We start from the raw sequence: 19,664 nt of genomic DNA on the forward strand, positions 1-19,664 counted from the left end.
TAGTATGACATGGTTGGTACCAATGGATTCCTTAGGTTTTCTAGTTTCATATGATACCGGTATTTTCACTCTAGCTTTAAAATGAGCCCGCTACAACCTAAAAATTGCAAGTTGCGTGAATGTGTTAAAGAAATTAGTGGCGTTAAAACAAACTTGTTAACTTTGACAGCCCTAGTTGTTTTTGAAGGCGGAAAAGGGGAGGAAAAGACATATTTTGTCATGTAGTTTTGAGAACTTATTGGACGTTTCTGTACTTGTGGGAAATAGTGTTTGTTGAAGTCTTTTCTAAAAATGTGCCATCCCTGTCTAGACAGATGAAGTGAACACACAACATTCTGTTAGTAATATGCGTTATTAGAAGAGTTTCAATGTGATTTTGAACGTGGTTTTCTTACTTCTGGACCAGAATCTGAAAGTTCTGTTTGTGTTTTGTCTCTCTCTTATTTTGATAATGCTTAACTGAAACTGACCGCATTTGCCAGCCCGGTTTTTCAAGTGCATTCAGTCAAGTTAATTAATAGAGTCATTTTTTTGTCACTATAAATCAACTTTTTATACTCAGCCAAGTATATACTCAGTCATGGACTCAGGTTAATGGTATGCACTCCACCAAGTGAGCTACCAGGGCGCCCAAGTGCCGCTTTTTAGTAACATTTGTGACGTGTTTTCTGTACTTATGTTAGTTTGTTTCCATACGTATTTTACTTAGTTTACGTACTTATGTTAAGGCCAACCATGACGTTTTTCCTAAACCTAAGTGAGTGGTTTTGTTGCCCCCTGCTGGTACTGCACCTTGATACACACGTGTAATATTCACGCTGCTGCGAGGCAAAACATTACACTGACACGTTATCCTCTGGTGGACAGGCGGGTCTATTACACGCTTTGGCGTGATATCAGGTTGGAAAAGCCAGCATGTTCTCATTCCCAGGGCGTCAAATACCGACGCTTTGTCCCGGCCATCGGTGTTCGATACCGCTGTACAAGGCACCATTTCGCGGCAGTAAGAGATGCACCGGGCTGTGTTTGGTGTGACGGAAAAAGTGACGCTGAGGGGTCTGACAAAGCGTCAGTATGTGACGAGATGGGATGAGAACGTGTTGGAAAAGCACAGGTGTAAACACTAAAATGAATGATGGCTGGATTCCTCTTATCTGCTTCAGTTTCAGCTGTTGTGCATGCTGATTTACTGTCACACTGTCACTCTCACTGGGACACTTGAATAGAACAGAGCCATCCTTAGTGTTATTAGTAACACCTGTGCTTATCTTACTATGAAAAGACAAAACGTCTGCTGTGAAAAAGGACTACTCCTAAATCTACCGCAGTACATAACCAGCGCTTTAGTCCCATGTACCTGGGTCTCATGAAGGCAGCATGAGGTGAAGCCTCAGTCCAGCTCATACTTCATGTTTCCCTGTCAGAGCTTCTGTATTGTACAGCAGTGCAGGTCACCCTGGCCCAGTCCTGGAGCCAGCCTACCTCCACCAGCCCATTGATCAATAGTGGCCCGACTGCCTCGTCTCTGCTCCCCCCATTCGCTGCTCTGCAGCTCAGCCTGCTCTCTAACCCCTCCATGACTGGAGCCTCATTAAAAATAGATCACATCCAAATTACATTGATCTCTTTTACTCTTTTCATTTACTTTCACTGAATCGCCGCCCCCACCTCCCTTCTTCTCCTATTCTGCTGTGTCATGATGAGGAATAGAAGAGCAGATCTCTTACCGTGAAACAGTGTACAACTTCTCTTCTTTTCTCATCCTTGTGCACCAGCCCAGTCGCACAGCAGTTCCCGAAATAGTCACAAAATTGAATGTATTGATTAGTGTACATAGACACGAATTTCACTTTTTTTTTCGTGATGGTCAGCACAAAATCAGTTCCTATGTAATCAACATAATTGAGAAGCGTAAAGAGCGGCGAATGTCGCGTAGGGAGGAAGTCGGGGTGGATGGTTGGGTCAAATAAAACAGGACTTTAGCCCAGGGGACCAGTGTTCGTGTCTCATGTGAAACCACAAGTGAGAGTTGTCTTTTTCGACATTTGTCACGCAACTTCCATACATAAGTTACGACACTTACAGAGTCATTTTTAACCCAAACCGCAATCTTTTCCTAAACCTAACTAAGTAGTTTGTTCCCTAAGCCTCAAATAGACACTACATGTTTGTTGACTAAGTATGCATCACAGAAACTGAAAAAGACTTCAAGGGCAATGAGAGACACCTGTCAGGACCTTAGGAATGTGCTGCATGTTTATATTTTTCCAGCACACTAACCAAGTCGATCTTTTCCTAAACCTAACTAAGTAGTTTTATTTTGAAAAGACATTTTGTTGCTGGACATTTGTAGGAAAACACACTAAAAATACGTTATGAAAGTCGTGCTGAGCGTCACTGAAATAATTAATTTGTGTCTATTTACACAAATCAAATAGATTAAATTTTGTGACTATTCCACAAACTGCCGTGAGACTGTGCTGTGTGCACATGCTGAATTAGATTTTTCTGCTGATGTTTTGTGTCTTTATTAAGAATATATATATATATTTTTTTAATATGTAATTTACATGCGTTAGATGGGCTCCAAGTCAGGATGCACTTGGACACTCGTCATGTTTGCTTGTTTTCACACAATACGTTACACTTATTTGAATGTTTTTCTGCATTCTTCTTCAAATTGCAGTTTCTCCATCTGACTTGGGTGGCATTCCTCTGGGAGATAATAATGAGTATAGCTGAGGGCAGCCGGCTCACCTGGGGACTGCAGGGCGAGTCTGTACAGGCCGCTCGTCTCTATTGCAGCAGACAGCCGGCAGACCGACCTCACTGTGTGATGTGCTGATACCCAGCCTGCCCGGCCTGCTCTCCCTGCTGCACGCATATGCACTCATTCACTGTACGGTCTGCCTCACTTACTCGACAGTCACACTCTCATTCTAACAGCCCAGACACATCAGCATTTCAAATGGCAGGATTTCATGGCAAAATCAATTAATTCCAAGGGAATCGCCTCAAGCAGTGGATTTGCTTGCCAGGCCGTAGTAAATCCACATGAATTTTTGAGTGAGTTCAACACTGGTGAACTTTTATACACAAATTTGCACCATTGACATATAGTAAGCCATCCAGACAGTAGCCTACTGTCCTTTGAGGGTAAATAGAGAGGCAAAATCCTGCCCCTTCCGGTGGACCACCATGGGACTTTATTTTGGAAAAACATGTACAGTAATTACAGTTTTTCTCGATTGTTTACACACATTTTCTGAAAGCATGCCTCATACTCTCAGAACTCTACACACAAATCAAAAAACACACACACAATGGGCAAAACCCCTCAATTCTCCTGCAAAATGAAACTTTACATTCAAAACAATGTTATTTCTTCTCAAAATGGTATTTTGTTTTCAAATGACACACACAAACCATCATATGAATAGACATTTATAAGAACCAGTTGAACACTGATGTGCTCAATGTAAAACACTATGATGAATGGAAAACACTTCTTCTCCATTCATCATAATGACTTAGGCCTTTTTTTTGTTCAGTGTTACACTTACTACAGACAGTACATACATAAGTGTGTTGTAAAATATTTTAGAATATTGTTTTTATACTCAGAACACACAAATACACAGTAACAAATATATTTTATTTTCCCCACAAAAACAATGTACACAGTGTACATCCCAACCAACACAAAGTTGTACATACAGTGGTCTACATACAAAACAACAGAAGAATTTACTGTATACAGTTACAGTAAAAAAAAAAACGGGAAAAAAAACTATGCTGCATCCTCTCTTCTGTTTCGGTCTGGCCACAGCACCTCATCCACATCACAAGCAATGTTTTCCCTGGCCAAGCAGCGGGGGAAATATCGCTTAGCATGTCGAATCCAGCCATGAAAAGCATCAACTGATTGCTAATTGTAACACTGTGTGACAGGTGTTTGCCCATGTGATGAGTCAGTGTGCATAGTAGGGCAATTGTCTTTAGAATTTTGAATGACAGTGTGTTCCTTGTGAAAACGAGATTTTCTTCATGAAAATTGTGCCAAATGCAGAGAATTGTGTGTAGTGTTTTGAAAAAAGTGTGTTTTAGAACTGCAATTTGAGTGTAAAGCAGGAATTGTGCTTGTAGTTTAGCAGAATTGGTTCAGGGGGTTGGTGCACGAGTTACATGTTGTGGTCATTGTGTGTCAAGTACCAGTATTTGTGTGTAAACAATTGAGAAAAACTGTAACGGCGAGAGACAATTCATTTTTTGATCACGTGGGAATTGCACCATGAATCAAACATATGATGTTTGTCATTTTAAAAGATATTTTGCAAGTCCAGAAAGTCTCACACACACAAAAAAATCTACATCTTAAATCAACATCTATCTATTAACAACATTTAAGAATCCAAATGCCTTTCCTATCATCTGCGTTACGTAAAATTGATGTTGTGTTTTTTATATAGTCCTACAGTAAATTCTTCTCCTTCTCATTGTAAAGTGAAAATGTAAGCAGAGTGGGGGGAGTTTACATTATACAATTAAAAACCTGAACATTATAGGTATTTTATTAACCAATTCCAATATTTAAATTTTTACTCCATGCAAATATTCAAATTTAACTATATTTTTTTAATTTTTTTTTTAAGATTCAGTATTTCTCCACCAAAATGTGTTCCTTGCAAATGCTTCAAAACTGCATTTTAATGGTAAATGGACTGCACTTTTCTACCCAAGCCTGGTCATTAGGAGCAATTTGGGGTTTAGTGTCTGTCTTGCTCAAGGAAACTTTGACATGAAGGAGGAGAACAGGGTCTAAGTTAAATATTTGTTTTCAATTAAAAGCTTAAAAAAATACATATAATTTAAAAAAAATGTAGACAACTTGTGGTGTCTAGTAAAAAGTTTGTTTGTCTCTTCATTAGGCCATGATCAAGGAGTAAGAGATTAATTGTTGATGTTGATGCAGTGCCAGATACAGATTAAAAATGTTTTTTTCTAAACAATTTTCTCTTATTAAAATAACATTTTTACAGTCATGTAAAATATCAGTGAGTCGGGTTTTACGTTTATGTTCAGAGTTTTAGAGGATACACACTTTATCTGTCGACTCATTCGGCTGTTTGTGAATGCTGCGAGAAGAACAAAGCGATGGAAGTGACTTAACCATTGATGATGAACGGAGGCGACAGTGCAAGAGAAGGAGCTTAACACAGGCAGCGACTTCAGGTGAGTGTTGATGAGACTGTCGGGGAGAGGAGAGGAGAGGAGAGGTGAGGAGAGGAGAGGAGAGGAGACGAGAGGAGAGGAGAGGAGAGGAGACGAGACGAGACGAGAGGAGAGGAGAGGAGAGGAGACGAGAGGAGAGGAGAGGAGAGGAGAGGAGACGAGAGGAGAGGAGAGGGGGATGGAGGGAGCTGTGGACTTTGAGCTCAGCAGAGGGAGCCCTTTCTTCTGTCTCTCTGTCTGTGTGTGTGTGTGTGTGTGTGTGTGTGTGTGTGTGTATCTATGCATACAGTACATGTGGCTATAGAAAGCTTACAGCTGAGGATGTGTTCAGGGAAAACCACACCTGTACATGTTGCCTGTGTGCAGACAGTGATGAGCAGCAGATCCACCTTCTTCTTGCACTATTTTTAATCTTCAAACATTTTGCAAATGACGCTATAAAAGCCTCCTGCGGGGATCCAGAGTGGGACAAAAAGAGAAATTACAGCTTTCAGTGGACACAGCTTCATGACTGCATGGTTCCCTGTTCAAAACCCCTCGACCACAGTGACGCCTGGGAAAGAAAACATCTCTCCCAGACGCTACAAAGAGGGAACTTTTGGCAAACCCTGTGCTTAATATGTAAAACATACACACTCATCACAAGCCTTTGACATGGCAAATACCAGTGGCCAGATTAATCAAAAATAATAGACTCGCTGTGCTTGCCGATCCACTGAGTGGGGCTTTTTTTTGTGCTTTCATAAAGATCATAAAGATCTTTTTTTTTTCTCTCCATGTATTGCCGCCTGGAGCTGTTCCAGAGTCAAGAAACCTGATCCACGCCCTCGCATTTCTGCGTCTGCCAGAAATGACCTGCTCCCAAAAGTTCAGAGAGGAAAAGGTCTTGGAACGTCACACTTAATATCACACGCTTCTGCTCACACACACACACACACACACACACACAGGGGCGGCTGCCGGCCTCAAACACTGGAGTGATCATCAAGTCACACAGTAGTTCCTGTTATCAGAGGATTCAGCCCACACACACACACCTACCTATCGCTCCCATCACTTTTAAACTGCTGTAAAAATTCCATTCATCCACACACTGTGGGAGGGGTCGCCTGGAGGTGATGAGGGGAGCGAGTTTCTATGGCGACGGTAATGAGCGAATGAGGTCGAGTGCAAGGACCCGGGGCTGCGATGCGCTTTGTGCCTCCCTTTGTCCCCATAACAGTGGAAATTAAGGGATGCAGGAACAACAGGATTGAGTACACATGACCTAATGAGGGTCCAGCGTGGGCCAGGTCTGCTAGGGAGGGAGTGTGGGGGCGGGGAGAGGTTTTGGGGGATATGGGGAATGTAGGTGGGAGGTGGTGCACAGTAGGAGGGGTGGGATTATAGGCGTTATGTCACTTTGGTGTTTGTTTAAGGACATTTTTTTTTGTGTGGTGTCCTAAAAGAATAGCTATAACATTAATGTTCTCTTGGATTCTTCTCCCATACTCTGCATTTCCATTCAAACATTTCTTCCCCTCTTTATTCTCTTCTCCTCCTCTCTCTCTCCGCTGGCTGCCCTGAGTCGAAGTGACAGCAGCTCTCATTAAATACGAAACACCGGTCACATGCAAAATTGACCCCGCAAGTGTTCTGGCTCACCCTGTCCGTCCACCGGGCTTGACTCCCATCAGCACCCCCGGAGGGAAGCACCCGAAGCCCCAGAGGTGTCAGGTATGGAGAGGGGAGGAGACTGGAACGGATTGTTTTTTGTTTTCATCAGCGGATTTAATGGATTTTAATGATGACCTCCCATTATCACCAGTTTACTGCAATCAAACTAGGAGAAACTAGAAGACCGATGTTTGTGTCCCGTGTAAAACCAGAAGTCAACGTTGATTTATTTGTCATGCAACTTCTGTACTTAAGTTACAACAATTCCGTAGTTATTTTAACTCAAACCGCGACCTTTTCCTAAACCTAACTAAGTAGTTTTATTCTGACTGGAGTAGAAATTGACACGTGCATCACGTGTTGCTGGACATTTGTAGGAATCGCACTGAACATATGTTGTTGAAAGTCGTGCTGAACGTCACGAAAAAAGGGAAATTTTACACAAATCAAATATATATATTTTGTGACTATTATGGGAAATCTCCACTGTCTGATCTGAAACACAAGGTTCACTTTACGATTTAGTTTTTTTTTTCAGAGAGGTGGCTCAGAGAAATAGGGCCTATTGTGAAATGCTAGTCTTGAATGAGCCCAACAAATAGGATTAGACTGTTTCATAAAGCCGAGTCAGAGCTAAGCCAAGCCTGGTTTAAGAACAGATACTTTAAACTGAAAAAATACAGTTATGAATTCAGATTTTAAACATGCAATTAGTTCTGCCCACGTCAAAATGTGAAAATACGACGTACTGTTCACAGTACAGCAGTTAAAAGGGGAACCTTCAGGGAAGACCTTTGGAAAAAAACAGTGTGTGACCTGACCAGGGACCAGGTTAGTCTCCTTTATAAAACCAAATTTCATGAAAATAAGTCTGGTAATATTGGACAGTGACACTAGTTTAGAGACTTTGGATTCTGCACAGCCAGCCCTATAAGCAGGAATGTGTTTGCGCTGTCTATCTGTCTGCCTGTCTGTCTGTCTGTCTGCCTGACTCTCTATCTGTCTGCCTGTCTGTCTATCTGTCTGCCTGACCGTCTATCTACACGGACGCGGCCCAGCTGCTGTGTTATTGCACTTGGCTGCCTCTGACAACTTAATGGGATGTTTGATTTCCACGTTAGACTTCCTGCGCCGCCAATGCCCGACATTTAGCCCTTTGATATTTTTCGGCTTCCCCTACTCACCACTCCAAACAAACATACACATATATAAATACACAAACACAGCGCTGACCTCGTATCACCTGCAACACACATCGCTAATTTCATTTACTCAACCATAAGCACGGAGAGGACGAGGCCAAAACACACACGGTGGCCGTCAGCTCATACTCGCAGGCCAATTATTTCCATAGTTTGTGTAAAGATACTTCTGTGTGGGAATAGGTCTCATTCCAAGACCATCAGACATCTTGTTTGTCATCACTTGCAGGCCATGAGGATGACCTACTCTCCGCTCAGCAGTATCACTTACACCCAGCGATGGCTATCTAGCAGCCATCCATGTCTGCTCTCTATCTCTGTGACATATGATGATAAAAGACGTCTTCTAATTCTCATGAAGTTATGGCCCTGTGTGACCTTTCTGACGTATCCAGTCTGTTTGAATGTTTTGTGTAAAGCATGGGAATGTTGCCATGTCACTCATTAGGCAACGCAACCACTATTTATGTCTCTGTTAGAATGGGCCTCTATTTCTCCTGAAAAATGTCTAAAACAGTTGGTGTAAATAGTGGCAGCAGCACCAGAAAAACAGCACACACTGAGGGTGGTTTGCTGGTGTCATTATAGGTGAAAGAAGTAAAGGTTGTTGGAAATGGATCATGAACATAAAATACTTTGAAAAGGATGGTTATAAATTATCACCTCAGGCTGTAATAATGTTGTACAGTCATATAGGAAGAACCCAAAGCTGTTGCATTGTGCTGGCAGCTTGCCCCCACCACAAACTACTCTGTACATTTCTCCAGGCCAAAAGGTGTTACTCACTACACCCTCACAACCTAAATTAATTTCTTCATCATAATAAATAATCCTTGTTTGCTGGCATTAGCAAGTCTGTTTTCCTGTTTCTGTCACGGCCCGTGTGTCAGGTAATGACACCATCCATTAAAACAAGCATGTGTCAGTCACACCACCGGTTTTAATAAGGTCAACAGTCTCATAAAATATGAACACATAAAATATAACATAATGAACACAAGTTTTTTTATTTAATGTAATGCACTGTAATTCCTATATAACCCACGTAATTGTGAGCCTGGACGTGCAGGGCTGCCTGGTCAGGTGACGTAGTATAAAGAGTGAGAGAGTTTGTGTAGGGAGGAGGTTGGGGTGGATGGATGGGTCAAACAAACACGGGACTTTCACCCAGGAGACCTCTGTTTGTGTTCCGCATGAAACCAAGTCAACGTTGACTTATTGGACCTTACTTTTATTACTTAATTTACGTACTTAACTAACGCCATATACGTACGTTGTGTAACAAATATACTTATTTTTTAACCCAAACCACAATCCTTTCCTAAACCTAACCAAGTAGTTTTGTTGCCTAAACAGGTTCTGCACTGCAGGGGCTGGTGCAGGCGCACTGATCGAAAATAACAATTAACTTTTCGTAAGATATCATATGAACTGAACAAGCACAGATACCTATCATTACCTGCTTCGACATGTCAGAATGTCTTATCTTAAACATCTAGCCAAACCGGTCTCACCAAACAACTTGTGAATTTGTTCGTCGCGTGCAACCACAACGCCTTTGTTGCTTTTGGCGTGTCATGTGTAGGGGAGAGTGGGGTAAAATGAGCCAGTGGGTAAGTTGACCCACCCCCTGTATCTTGGCAACTGTGATTATGTTTTGTCATGTGACCATAAATTCAGGAAGTACCCATCATTTCTATCTTGCTGTGATGAAGTGAAGCACATGGGAGAAGTAGTAAGTACTTTTTTACACCAAAAACATTTTTTTCCCAGTCAAAGTAAATTTTCTGCATGTCAGGAATAATGAATGTTAGGTCAAAGCAAATTTATCCAGGTCTAAAAAAATATATTATACATGTTGGTGATTTACTAAGGTATAACACCATGTTAATCCCTTCGCTAAAGATTAGCCTGAATTGCTAAACTGGGCCATTTTTTCCAAAATGGTAGCTATGGGGCAAAGTGAGCCAAAGGCTATGGGGTAAGTTGAGCCACTGGCTCACTAATATTCTACTATTATTCCGAGCCACTGGCTCAATTTACCCCACCATAAATTAACCAAATTAATTATCTGAAGTATAAAATGGTATTACCGTTGAGTGTTACACAACTTGGTTTGATTTTTTTATGTGTTAACCTTTATAGAAGAGGGAGATAAAGGAAGTTAAAACAGTTGGTTATAGTGGAACAGCAGAGGCAAAGAGGGTCCTCACAGAGGAGGTAGAGAAGGAGCTTGCAGACCATATCAAGAAGCTGGCTGAACAGTTCCACGGCCTTACTCCAAAGAAATGCTGTGAACTGGCATTGGAATTGGCAGAAAGAACAACCTTCCTGTCCCCAACAACTGGAAAGAGCAGAGTTTAGCAGGTAGGCCTAGGTCAAACCAAAGACCAAGACGAAAATCACAGCGTACAGCAGTTCTGAGGAGAGTGATGTTCCCATCCCATTTGATGACACTTCTGAGCATGAGAGTTCTAATGATGAGAGAAGTGAATCAGACATCTCAGATCTGTCAGCTGGTGACTTTGTCATAGTAAACTTTGTATCCAAAGGCAGAAGCTACCATTACATTGGCTTGGTTGAGAGCCTGGAGGGCAACGAAGTGAGTGCAAGATTTCTCAGAAGAATCCGGGGGAACACTTGACGTGAGAAGCCCACCTTTGTATTAAAGGAAAAGGATGAGGCATCTTTTCCACTGAGTGATGTGCTGAAGGAGCTACCTCAACCTCAAAAGGCTGGAGGAACTGCAAGGAGGGAGCAACAGTTCATATTCCCCTGCAACCTTGACAACTGGGATATAGTCGAATATTGAATGATATTTTGATTGTTCAATGGTCTTGAAACTCACTGGTGGTTTGTTCTCACAAGTTCATAACTGTGAAACTGTTTGTGAACACACTTATGCTGAGGTTTAAACTTAAAAACTCAGATGTTCAGTTTACCCCACGATGGCTCAACTTACCCACTGACTCGGATCAACTTACCCCTTACCTGGGGCAAGTTGAGCCACAGGAGCACTTTTTTTGGGAAGGTCATTTTTTCCAGACAACTTTGTGATGGATGCATGCTGATCATTTCATTTGATAGGAGAGATCCTGAATTTAAGGTTCAAGTTTTCATTCTGCTTCTGTCTCATTTTTCCTAACCTCGAGGACAGCATAAGTAAAAATTGGCTCATCTTACCCCACTCTCCCCTATGTCATGTAGTCTGTCCTGACTGCAATGTAAATGCATTTGCGTCCATATGCTACGCCAAACATAGAATAAAAAGTAAGAGAGACTGCATATGGTGGGCGGGTCAAACACATACAGGACTTTCAACTAGTGGACCAGTGTTCGTGTCCCAAAGTGTTGTTGAGTTTTTCTGAAGTTACGTTAGTGACGTTTGTGATGTGTTTTTCAAACTTATGTTACGTCGGCCCGTTAGCATGAAAGATGTATAAATGGTACGATAATGTGCAAGGCGTCTTGATTTCCGTGTGTAATTTTTTACGCCATGTATCCTGTACTGACTGCAATGTAAACACGTCCGCGTATAAATGTTACGGTAAGAGTTGTGAGTATAAAAACCGAGAAAGACCACGTATGGTGGGCGGATTGGGAGGTGGATGCCACAACTGTCCAACAAACACCAAACTTTTAACCAGGAGACCCATGTTCGATACCCTTGTTGACCAGTGTTTTGTTTTGTTTTTGTACGTTTTGCATGACATGGCGATTGTCAAGTTTTTGTGTTTTCTGTAGTTTTGTTACGTTGTTTTCGTATGTGTTTTAGTTTATATACTTATTTTAAGCTCAACCATGACGTTTTCCCTTACCCTAACTAAGTGGTTTTCTTGCCTTAACCTAAGTTGGTGTTTTTTTTTGCCTAAAGTGGGGATGTTTGCGTAGCGTACAAATGACACACGAAAAGTGACATACACAAAACACACCAAAAGGCTAAAATACGTACTCATGACACACGAAATGTCCATGTAATGTCTTGTAATCGGGGAGTTTTTCCTGGCCACAGTGCGCTTGGTGGATCCTGTTGGGTCTCTAAACTATGGTGTACGGTCATAGACCTGCTCTACATATAAAGCGTCTTGAGATAACTTCTGTTGTGATTTGACGCTATACAAAAATAAATTGATTTGATTTGATTTGATTTGATTTGGTATTTATACATCTTCCCATGAGACTGGGTTGGTGACGTTGTTTATGTACGTATTTAACTTAGTTTATGTACTTATTTTAAGCCCAAACGTTTCACAGTAATGTCGTGGTGTTGAATGAAAAAAATTGTGAATTACAGAGAATAGGTGGGGACAGATTGGGCTGTGATGCACAGTTTTACTGTTTACCAACTAGGAAGAGGACAATTAAGAGATTTTGCTGTTTGTTCAGGCTTTACGGTCGACATCTTTGTGAAAATGATCTGGAAACACTTGGATGCAATTCATATCGAAACCTTTTTAAAAATTTGAAAGCTCGCTGTTTGAATTGCGCGTCTCATGAGTCTAGGCAGAGTGAGTCGCTCAACATCAATTCTTGTGTAGTCCATACAAATAGTACGACTATTAGATGACTTCTTATCTGCTCCACCATGCTGCATGTTGCCTGTAAAGCAAACAAACACAACAACCGGCAACTGTGAGTACTCTGTGAACCCTTCAGGCTGTGTCTGCGAGTGTGTGTGTGTGTGTGTGTGTGTGTGTGTGTGTGTGTGTGTGTGTGTGTGTGTGTGTGTGTGTGCGTGTGTGTGTGTGTGTGTGTGTGTAATCAGAGATCATGCAGAAGATTATGCACACGTAAGTAAACAGAAGAAGCAGAGGATTAAGAAGTTAAAAGGAAGACAAACATTCCCTGACGCTGCGTATGTTTGAGTATACACGGAGCAAGTGTCAAAAAAAGTTCATCCTTGTGAATGTGTGTCTGTGTGTGTGTGTGTGTGAAGACAGTATGTGAAGAGGGAAAAACAGACAGAGGAGGTCCTGCTGCTCCGGCTCTGTGGACACGTTCCCTCTGCCCTCATTAGATGGTTAACCAGTGTCCAGTCAGGCACACAAAAAACGGGCCCCTCCAACTGACCATCCGTCTCATCTCCAGAGACAGCAAACAAACCTCCCGGCAGCATCGATCCAGCGCTCCAAGAGAACGCCCGCTGCAGCTCAAAACAATCCAAAAAGACGGGTCAGAGGAATGAAAGGGCTGGGTTGTTGAGAAAACCAGCGGGGGGGCGGGGGGGAGTTTTCAATCGATTCGCCACATATAACCGCATCTGACGTGCATGTCGGTAGCTGCTTGCTAATTACGGCCCGAAATTACACCAGGAGGTTGTTGTGTCACCGGGTCCCGGGAACAATCTGCTGATTGTTGTGTGAGAAGATTGGTCAGACAAGGGCCAGCCACTTTCCCCCCCAATTATCCCCATTTAGTGGTTCTGCTTCAAGCTGCCTGGACGGGGAAGAGGGGAAAAAAGGAAGAAGCAAAGGAAAAATTAAAGACGTCAAACGGAAGACGAGAGAGACAGAGGAGAGAAAGTTGTCCATCAGCCACTGAGCCACTTTGTCAACACGAAAAACGGTGGAAACTTGAACACGCTCGCAGCAGTGAGGTTTTTTACTTTGCAGTAGCGGTTATTTTAAGAGTGAAGCGAGCGGCAGTTCTTGGCCTAATGAGCTCAGCTGCCTGCCCCCACCTCTACCTACCTAGCCAGTAGGGGTAAGAGGAAGGAGGGGGTGAAAAAGGGACGATTATGAATTGAGTTAATGAGCCTGGATTGGGGTGGGGGTGGACGGGTTAGGGGCAGCCTGAGAATTCACCCTTTCCCCCCTCTATCCTCTATTTCCTTCCTCTTGCAGAAATCTCCAGCAGGTGTTTCCAAAGTGTGCTGATTCCTAGTGATGGACTCCTGTTGTTACGAGTAGAAAGTGTCAGATTCTCCAGACGTGATTGTAAAGTGACGTACTTGACGCTTCTCTCTTTCTTTAACTGTTCCTGACCTCTGACTTCTTTCAGTGGATAGAGAAGTACAATGAAATATAATGAATAAATAGATAAATGTATGAGATGATGTGTAAATTGGAATTGAAAATTGAACATGGCAATATAAACTATAATGATACTGCATCTATTGTGCTTAGTGTTTCCACTTTTCAAAACAGGATTAAATTGTTTTGTGACTTTTGATGGGCTATTTGTGGACACAGGATCTCAGCCTAGAACACGTGAGTGTTTCCCATGGTAGCGGTTGACTGACAGCATAGTTAGGAGACGCCCTGTCAAACTCCTTTCTGTGCTACCGACTGCAGCATGTCATAGCCCTGTAGCGTAGGCAATTTAACAACATTCACCATTTAGGAGGACCCATCACGCTGTTGACTTTGTATTTCACTTGGAAGGTTGTGTCCAACGACCTATTCAAGGTCAATGCCTAACTTTAACCATCTCGCGAGAGTTTTGCAATCATCTGGTTCCGTTCAGAAAATGTAGCTAGTTAGCCTAGCTCGATAATGTTAGCATTTAGAGGAGCTGGGCTAGTTCAGACCAGTGGGCGACCTCCGGATCTGAAAAGTGAAGCCAATGCGGAAGTGCCTTAAACTTGCATTCTATAATAGCCAGCAGGGGGCGACTCCTCTGGTTGCAAAAAGAAGTCTGATCATATATAAGTCTATGATAAAATGAGCCTACTTCTCACTTGATTTATTACCTCAGTAAACATTGTAATCATGAGTTTATGGTCTCAATCGCTAGTTTCAAGTCTTCTTCAATACAGCTTGATGTTCATTTAGTAAATTATGGTCCCATTTAGAGTCAAATAGACCATAAAGCAGGGTATGCTTTAGGGCGGGCAACCTGGTGATTGACAGGTCGCTACCACGGCGTTATACGGTCTGGGAGTTGTCCGTGTTTTTAACCCATTAACCCTTTCACAATGTGTTTGCAGTTCAAGAAAGTTAATTATAACTTTGTTGGTCGCCTAAAAATGTCTTATTCAGCGATCGGTTGTACTTAGCTCCACCTTTCATGCTACTTCTGATTGCCAAAAAGCAAGTTGGCGACAGCCAAGAACCAAGAACCGAACTCAAGGCTTCAAAACTGTAATCTACAAACCAATGGGTGACATCACAGTGACTATGTCCACTTCTTAAATACAGTCTTTGGTTCAGGCATATCTGTATTAACCGCGGGACAGAGAAAATGGAAATTTAACCTCAGGAACACACTTTATTTTTTCAGAAAAACAAATGAAAGAAATGCTGAATGAGAGAATGCATTGAGTTACAGAAGCTAGTTGAACAGCGGCTGGCGTTTGTGTGACATCTGGACTTTGGACAAACACCAAATACATACACGGATTTTGTAGCTTTTTTTTTTTTTAATTTCAGTTCAACTTTAATAACTGAGTCAGAGACAGACTTCATTCTGAGAGTTGAACTAGCCTTGTATGTGACTTCTATTTATACATCCCCTTCTCCGTCCATCCACCGATGCTGGTGTGAGAGTAGAGAGGTGAGCCTGTGGACACGGTGAACCCTGTGGCCGAGCCAGGATGGAGGTGGAAGGACAGAGAGAGGGGAGGTGTGTTTGTGTTCGGCCAGGCCTACTTAGACTGATTTCAGCCCCAGCAGCAACCCGTCGGTGCTCCTGCGCTTCACCCACTGAGCTCGCCTCAACACCCCGACTTGATCAGTCAACCATGTGACTCCGGCCTGGAGCCAAGAGGACTAGAGACAGACAGACGGGAGGGGAGAGAGAGACAGAGAGAGGCTTGATCTCATGAGCGGCAACATTACTCGCATTTATCAATTTCATTTTCAATCTAATAGAGCCAAATTCGGTGGCCGGAGATTTGTATCAAACCACTTATCTGGACAATTTATCAAGCGTCATCAAAGGCTCCGCCCATTAGCCGAGTCCATGGGGATGACATAGGGTCAGAGCGACGGACAAAAAGCCTCTTTCTGCATCTGCCCTCTGTAAACCAGGCTGAACTTTTCCATCGCAGATGATAGCGGACTGCTGATCTTCAGCTCCGTATCAAAAGAAGGCCGTTTCCCACACTGAGGCCTGTCTCTTTCCCACAGACGACTCCGAACGCAGATAGCCGCGCTCTGTCTCGATGTGTTCAATACGAGCCATGCCAAGCTTATCATCAGCACATTCTGACACAACTCTCCACAGGCCCCCCATTCATTCCCTGTTTTCATTATCCTTCACCCCAAAAATGCGTATTGTTTGCTGCAAAGACTGAAAAAAGAAGACTCAAACAAGAGGGCTTTTTGTGTCACATTCAGGCGCCGGCTTCAGTAAACAAAGCTCGGTAATAAAAGAGCTCAGTTACAGTGCTTTTTATTTGCTCCGGTCCTGTTTGCTGAGTCACGGCAATTTAAAATTCCCTCACATGGTGCGACGTATGACACTGCATAAACACGGGCATTGTCCGATAACGGTTAACCTCTGTCTGTGGGATGTTTGATGTTCTCATGCACCTCAGTAGCCAGACTGTAGCGTATTGTTCAGAGAGACTTAACATGAGAGACAGACAGGCTGGACAGAGCAGGAGTGGCCTGGTGACATTTCACTGGCGACAGCAGCAACACACTGTGACCTTTCAGCTCCGTGTCCCGCACTGAGGGCACGCACGCTGCAGGGCCAGCACTGATAGTACAGATAGGACTGTGTGTTTGTGTAGGACACGAAAGAGCAAACACTGATGGCAGCGATGTCTCCCTGTCTGTCTGTCGCCATGGCTGCAGTGATCCATAGCCACTGCCATCGGGGCTGGCGGTCAGAGTGGTAAAAGTTAAAAATACGCTCACACCATTCAGGTTTGGTTGAATTGAGTTCATACAGAAAATGAAATGCGTCAATTCTCTCTTTCTCTTTAGAATTAAAAAAATAAGTTGAGTTATCATATCTACCACTTTGGATTCTTTATATTATTTTATGATTGGTTTCGGACGGCTTATTGAGTAAACTGAGAGTCAACAAGGTCGGGACTTTCTAAACCATTAAATTGAAATGTGGTAATGGTAACGGAGGTATTGCTATGTTTTTTTTCTTGTTCTTTTTTTTTTTTTTTTTACAATTTATACTGAATATTGCGCTGGAATATAATGTTCTCTGATTAGAAACTGTTGTCAATATGATACATCTAATGTTATTTCACTGTATATTTGGTTTTTAGATGTTTTCAATGAAAATACAGACGTTTAATCAGGTAAACCCAGAGTGATACTGTTATTACTGATAATAATGATTTAACAGAGTAACATTTTTTGCACAATAACAGTTGTGAACATTGACCAGCTCTGACCCCAACTGGGGGTGGTACAACTTCTGCCCAAAGGGTGTGTCCACATTGAAGTGTATAGGAAATATTCAGTTTTCTTGTGTTTGAATACAAGTCAGCAATGGTCTGTAGCAAAGAAGATTCATCACTCCAAAAGTCTGATCTAGTTCTACAAAGACTAAACCTCATATTATATGACCTTTTTGTTACTATTCTTTTACATTTATTGACCCAATTATATCAAAATGTTTCAAGTTTATGTCATATGTAAAATTGACGTGGGACACAAACTTCAGCTATCTTCCACAAAGATAAACAAAACATTAATTTTGGACCCGCCAACATTTTTTTAAATGATTGATTCACAATCATAATAATAATTTTAATCTGCACCTTTCTAAAGGCTCTGTGGATTTTTATTTTTTTTTAAATATTCGTCTACACGTTATCGATAAGACATTTAAATTCATTATTATTATTATACCAGTAGCTTCTACTGACTTAAAGTCCAGCAACCTTAAGCCCTTTACCACTGGACAAAAGACCCACTAAAACCCACTAACATGTGACTTTTGTCTTCAGTGGGAAAGGTTATAATCAGCATTCATTCCAGGGACAAATGACTCTGCGGCTCCAGCTCCAATCGTAATGGAAACATGACAGATTCCCTTTTCCGGTGCAATGCTATGTGAAGCAGGTTGAAGTGAATATGTAATAAATAAAATCAACAGGTATTTGGACAATATTATATCATTTATTAACGTACAAAACATACAATTAATACGCTCTCCTCAAAGCCACAAGACTCCATTGACAGAAACATACATTTTACCTCGCTGATCGTCGTAAAACACTTCATTCGAACTCGACAGAAACAAAATGAAACCCATCAAAACTGACTTTGTTTGTCTTTCCACTTTTCCACAAAGTTTGAAAGAGAGATTAAATAAGTAACAGAAAAAATAAGCACCGTAACATTTTCACTGTTTACTAACCCTGCTTCCAGTGCTGTCCGGTGCTTCTTTGACATTGAACGTGACACACCAGAAAAATAACAGTAAGGCTTGTCTATTTATCTATTTATAAAAAAATCTGCACATACGTGCTCATTTTGGTGGAAAAAGGGTATTATATTGAAACTCACTTCACCTGTGGTAGGCTGTTACAAACAGACAGGGGTCTATTAAAGAGGCTCCATGATGTCTTGTTAGCTCTTTAGCACCCTGGTGCAACGTGCAGCCTGCTTTAGTGCGTAGGTGTTGGCAATGTAATGGTGATATTCAGCAGGATTTCTGGCTTCCACTCATCTGTCTGTCAAGTCATTCCCAGTGTGAACTCACTGCCAGGAACAAGTCATTTCATTTGTTGAGTGTTTTTTTTTGGATGGTATTTTATCATTTGATATGCCAGTGGGGGTTTCCCTCTGGCAAACAAAAACCTTTAAACTTTGTTAAAGAAAAACAAAACAACCGTCTTTTCTTTCTAACTATCTGTCTTGATATGGAGCCATTGATCAGCATTGTGTTTTATCTAAGAGGGAAAAGTTCAGTCGGGGCTTTGCTGACCAAAGTTCATTGCCGTGCCATTGGCTAATAGGCAGTGGCTCAATAAACTGTGCGGATTAGAAATATCAAATATGTAGTTTACGTCTATAAGATGAAAACAAGAATGATCAGTGCAGTGATATTATCATTGAGTATTTATGACCTTTCTCTGTAGATTAGTTTCTATCAGTCTGTTTACGGTCTCATGACTCTTTATCTCTATCTCTCTCTCTCTCTCTCTCTCTCTCTCTCTCTCTGTCAATGCTGATTGTGTCAGTGTCTCTCTGCTCTCCCAACACAGTTTCACAGCAGTTTGTGAAATAGTCACGAAATTGAATCTATTTGATTCGTATACATAGACACAAATCTTTTTTTGGTGACGCTCAGCACGACTTTCAACGACGTATTTTTCATGCGTTTTCCTACGAATGTCCGGCAACACGCACGTGTAAATTATCGCTCCAGTCTTTTCCAAATAAAAGTACTTAGTTAGGCTGAGGAAAAGATCGACTTGGTTAGGCTTAGGCAACAAAACTACTTAGTTAGGTTTAGGAAAAGATCGTGATTTGAGTTAAAATAACTCCGGAATTGTTGTAACTTAAGTACGGAAGTTGCATGACAATAGAATCAACGTTGACTTCTGGGTTGATACTTGATGAGTTCATATATAATTATCAACCTATCCTCATACAAGGTTCGTATGATAGCTCATGAAAAGTTATTCCTCATTTCGTGCGTTTTTCCGAATGTCCA

This window comes from Sebastes fasciatus, chromosome 21 (genome assembly GCF_043250625.1).
Source record: "Sebastes fasciatus isolate fSebFas1 chromosome 21, fSebFas1.pri, whole genome shotgun sequence".
NCBI classification, from domain to species: domain Eukaryota; kingdom Metazoa; phylum Chordata; class Actinopteri; order Perciformes; family Sebastidae; genus Sebastes; species Sebastes fasciatus.